At 42.8% G+C, this 5,559-nt stretch overlaps 1 pseudogene across 1 annotated transcript; it reads left to right on the top strand.

Moving 5' to 3' along the window:
* The first annotated feature begins 254 nt into the window (after nucleotides 1-254).
* LOC149037303 (uncharacterized) lies at nucleotides 255-4,376 on the top strand (annotated as a pseudogene). The gene is made up of 4 exons (XR_016181378.1): nucleotides 255-302; nucleotides 651-1,700; nucleotides 2,028-3,029; nucleotides 3,469-4,376. The product of XR_016181378.1 is annotated as an uncharacterized LOC149037303 (transcript).
* The last annotated feature ends 1,183 nt before the right edge of the window (nucleotides 4,377-5,559 follow it).

Below are 5,559 nucleotides of genomic sequence, written 5' to 3' on the forward strand. Positions count from 1 at the left end.
ACCGCTCTTTTGTATCCTGCTTGCAAGAACAATAAGCAAACGAGTTCATCTCTTTAAAAATTGCAGGCTTTTATCCGCGGCGTTAATATTTTGCAAACCTAATATTAACGATTACGATAGCAAAAAAGATCTTTATTCACCACCCCCACCCGCTCCGCCACCCACGCACACACACCTGTCACTGATACACAGACAAAATCATATCTCCATATTTCGCGGAGACAAACCAACAACAGAAAGTGACACCCGCACCAATGATTGAAGTTACTCCATGCGTAGAACTAGAGACTTCAGAAGCAAATGTAAGTAAGTAAACGGTAACCTTGGATACAGACAGTTATTCCAACATAACAAATGCCAAAATTCCGAAAGGGCTGGGTAACTGTGAATAACTGTAAACTTTGAAAATGACTCTGAAAATTATTTTAAGACGAATAGGTCACTGTTCGGTTCTTTAAATTCCTTTCGGTCTGGCTGGAGCGGGAGTATTGATAATGATAGCGGTGTGCATGTAAATTCATATTTTCTTTTTTTAAAATGATGTATAACTTAAGTTTCGAACTATAATAAAAAAAATAATGCCTAGAGACAAAATAAACAGAAATATTGAAGTAACATTGATGTCTAAACGTCTTTTTTGTATGTTGCAGAACAGCTCAAACTCATCTCCAGGACAAAGTGATACCGGTCAATCTGTTGAAGAGTTCGCAGAAAGCCTTGGACGTCCAACAATCGCTGATGACACCTTTCTGTCACCAGACACAATAAGCACAGCTTCCACTCATAGTGACGAGCCCACACCTGTGATCTTACATGAGCCGCGCGAAAAGCTGAGTGAGTTTCTGGCAGCATGCAAACTTGAACCGCTTGGAAAGCCATGGCTTTCTTGGAGTGATTCCTCTGAGCGAACAAGACAACGTCAAACAAGGAGAGCCACAGAAATAGTAGCAACTGTGCTAAAGAGCGTCACCCCTGATAATGCTGGTGAACTCTGGTGACGTTTAACCTCTTCTACGGATATGAACAAGGCCCTAGGTGTAAGCGAGTTGTCACATTCAGAGCATTTGTATTTAGAGGCCCTAGCAGAAGCGTACCAGAATGCAACCAGCTGGGATACCCGTAGACAAGTGCTTTCGATTATGGCAGGGGTTGGAACTTTCAACGACATTTCCCGTTATATCCCGGGGTTGACAAGATATCGATACTCCATGGCTAATCTTCATCGATCACAGTTTGGCCGAGGCGCTCAAGTTCCACAACAGCCTACCACACGAATACGAGTAGACTTGAGGCAGCTTGACCACTTTCTTGGTTTCATCACGAGCCCGCATCTTGTTCAGGACCTTCCATTTGGGCAAAAACATCTCAAGCTTTCGTCTGGTGAGGTTATTCAAGTACCTAACGTAATCCGTATGATGATACCCGAGCGAGTAGTACAACAGTACACTCAGTACTGTTTGGAGATCAACTTCAAACTATTCAGCGAAACTACTATGAGACGGGTACTCTTTGAGTGCAGTGCCTCTGTAAGAAAATCACTGCAGGGCTTAGATTGTTTTGCAGCTGAAGGTGCTCGCGCATTTGATGATCTCGGGGCCCTCGTATGCCAAATAGGGGGATTAGGTTCCGGCAAGGAGTGGGAGACTACAGTTGTGCAAGCTCTTATGACAAGCAAGCAGTATTTGAAGGGGGACTATAAGGTAATGTGAATTCTGACTCCAGAAAGACAGCTTGAATAAAACTAAAAGTATGTACTTATTTTACCTCGTCAACAAAATCATTCCGTAAAACAAATATATATTTTGTACTCTTTTTCTTCACTAAATGGTGCACGTGTAACTAGCTTACATAAATTCTCGAGATTAACAATGCACGCACGAGGTTATTTTTTTCCCTAAGGTTAAGGTTAAAAGTTATTAGCCCCCTTACGTTAATAATATATGTTAGATTAAAAAATCATTTGATTAACTATTATATTGAAGTATAAGCACAGACAAACAGTAATCTCAGTTTTGTTTTATCAACAGGTTCATGTCACAAGCCCCTCTAACGTAGCAGACCATTGTGTGTTGTTTGCTCTTAGCGACAAGAGTGATGCAGATTACCAGCAACAATACAGTCACCAACACACTGATCTTTGTGACCGTTGTCAAAGTCTTCAGGAAACTCTGGCAAAGATTGAACGGGTCCTTGGCGAGACGACCTTTCCGACTCAGGACGCGAAAGACGAAGCGCTATTTATATTCCAGACAGCCCAGCTGGCCATAATGTCTTGGAAATGCCACATCCTTAGATCAGCTAACCAAGACCAAGCGAGAATAGATGCACTGGAGAAACTTGACGACAACACTGTCTTGATAATTAACGACTGGGCCATGAAGTTCCTGCCACAAAAATACAGAGAGTCCCAAACCGACTGGTTTGGTAAGCCAGATATCTCCTGGCACGTTTCTGTCGTCTACCGTCGTGTGAGTGGGGTACTCCAGTGGCAGGGCTTTCTGCACATAGTCCAGTCGTCGATCAAGACAGTGCTGCAGTGGTTAAAATCATGCAGGATGTCCTGAATACCATCAAGCTGGAGCACAGTGAGATTAACAAGGGGTTCTTTCGCCAAGATAACGCAGGATGTTATCATTCGTCGTCCACCGTATTCTCATGCCCAGTGATATCCTCCTCCACCGGCATCGAAATCAAGCGCATTGACTTTTCTGACCCACAGGGTGGAAAAGGTGCCGCAGACAGGCTCGCTGCAACCTGCAAGAATCACGTCAGGACTTTCATAAACGAAGGAAACGACGTGACCAATGCCGAACAACTGAAGAGTGCTCTTCTTTCGCATGGGGGGATAGAAGGAGTTCGAGTTGCTGTCATGCAAAGTGTTGAAGAGGAAGCAGTAGTAGATGACAACAGAAAGATTATTGGTATCAACAAATTAAACAATTTCGAGTTTAAAGACGAAATTCTCGTAGCTTGGCGCGCTTATGGTATGGGAAAGGGAAAAGAGATCCCATTGGAAACAACATCAGAAGGTTAGTCTAATGAAAATTCACAATTCTTCCTTTTTTAGAATTATTTCATCGCGCAAATATATATATTTTTTATAGTTTGAGTAAAAAGGTGTACTTTTATCGTTTGTTATAGCCTTCAGACGCATGAAAGGCATCCATTTGGGGTGGGTGTCTGCCACCCCGTGGGGTTTTGCTCTGTAAAAGACTTAAGCCCCTTAGACCCTTTATAAATGTATAGTCCTTGATTTGTTCTATAAAATTTTTAAAACGAACATTGCAGAATATGGCGGTTCTGAAGAACATGTCCGGTCATAAGATGTAAAAAGCAAACGTTTCATCTGTTCGCGCAGCAAAGTGGACCAAAGGGGCACTCTTCACAGGCTGTGCAGAGTGAAGTATTGAAGTAGGTGAACAGTGCTGTTTATGTAAATCTTGTTTCTTTATGTGTTATCTACTTCAGAGCATGGCATTAGTTGGCTTTCATCTGAGTTCTCTTCTGGAGACTTTAAACCCCTTAGCCCAAAACCGACTCAGTCAAGGAAGAAGCAAGAGACGGAAGTGGAGCAGGTTCATGATCCCACTGACAATACAAATGAATCGTCATCCGTGTTTACCTGCCCTCAGGATGGGTGTGTTAAGGTCTTTCAAAGGCTGTCTTCTCTCGAAAAACACCTATCTTTAGAGAAATGCACCAAGTCTTTAGAGACTTTAGTCTCCAGACTAGACTTCAAGTCCAGGTTCGAGGAGGGCACGACCAGTCAAGTTATTTCGTTTGCGTCTTTTAGGGATACAAGAGAGGCTACATCCGGCGAAGTAGAGGTAAAAGAAGGATGGGCGCTAAAGCCGAGCAAAAAAGCATATCGCTTTAACCAAAACCAGAGGGATTATCTAAATGCGAAGTTTACAATTGGTCAAACCAGCGGCAGAAAACTGGACGGTGATATCGTATCACGTGAAATGAGACGTGCACAATGACCTGATGGTGTTCGTTTGTTCATAGTATCCGAGTTTCTTACCCCGCAGCAATGCACTTCATATTTCTCACGTCTTGCAGCGAAGGTCCGACGGCAAACATCCGACGATGCTGAAATCCAAGCTGTAGTAGAAGAGGAAAACTTTGCCATGGCAAGAGAAACAATCCTATCCATCACGCTACAGCACCCCATCACTTACGATCAGTGCGATATCTGTGCCATGGCCAAGGGAGGATCTCTGGAGCGACTTAAACTTGGAATGCTTCAAAACATTTGTCGGCAACTAGAATTAGAAGTACCTCCCAAGCCTGTTCGCCGCAAAGCGCTCTACGTTGACCTGCTGAAAAAAGCCTTCATTAATTGCACTTGCCAGCTCCGTGGGAAAAATAAGTAGAAACAGAAAGTACTACCCTGCTCACAGACGTTTTTCTGTTTTGGGAATTTGGTGCGCGCACAAGATAAGCGATTGCTCGTGAGAGAGGGCGGAACGCGCTTTTTTTTTTATACGTGCACTCGACGATATCTAAAAATGAAGAGCGTCTGTGAACAGGCTAGTAAAGTACACAAATTGTAGAGTTTTGCCTAAACGGTGTTCTCACTTCTCCTCAGAGGCTTGCTTCCAGGAGTGAATCATTCACCATTTGTTCTCGCCGGAATAACTAAGTCAAGAAAAAATATATTTTGTTCATTGTTTTGCTTCCTTTACCTATTTTTGAAGTTTGTTTATGTTTAAAAGAGCGTTCCTTTTCGGAAAGTGAGGATCATTTCTTGTTTGCCAGGGTGAATCCTTGTTACAAATCAGTCAGTTACCTTTCAGCTCGTGACTATTTGCACGTTATAAATGTCTCTTCCCGCTCTGAGAAATCAATGACACCTTATCTTATAAATGTGGAGAGATATTTTAGCCTGCATAACAGCCGCTTTATGAGCCAAGCGAGGCGAACGCGGCATTTGCTCGAAGCACGAAACGAGTGCGAAGCGCGAGACGAGGGATGGAGAAAAATAAAGCTTTATTTTTCTCCTCCCCTCGTCGCTTCTCGCGCTTCGTGCAAAATGCCACTTTCGCCTCGCTTGGCTCATAAAGCGCCTTTTATGCAGGCTGGAGGTATTTCTGCAAGTTCTTTGAGTTAACCAAAGATAACTTTGTTTATCTTCGCTAAACAACACTTCTAGAGGTCTCTAGAGAAAGCGTTACGCGCGAGAATGTGGAATTTTATAACACTCCACATCGCGTATTCAGCCCTGCGGAGTGGTTCTCTTTTTCTCGCGCTCGCGGCGTGAATTGGTCATAGTTAACTCAAAGATTATTATTAGCCTCAATAGGCTTTTCAACAATATTGAAGAGGTCTGGAAGGTTTTAAGGATGCGATAAGCAAACGCAAGTTTGAAGTTGTGTTGTGGACAAGCTCTAAATGAAACTGAGAATTTCTAGTTACCTGGCTAGGGTTTCCTGGTTTCGGAGGAAAAATCTTAAAAAAAAATCCAAAACAAAACTAAAGCAAGCTATAAAGTTGACTTTTATGCTTTTTTTTTTCTTTTTTTGCTGTAGGGATTATTGCATGGTGGGAAATTCGGGA

Source organism: Pocillopora damicornis, chromosome 11, assembly GCF_964200805.1.
Source record: "Pocillopora damicornis chromosome 11, jaPocDami1.2, whole genome shotgun sequence".
Lineage (NCBI taxonomy): Eukaryota > Metazoa > Cnidaria > Anthozoa > Scleractinia > Pocilloporidae > Pocillopora > Pocillopora damicornis.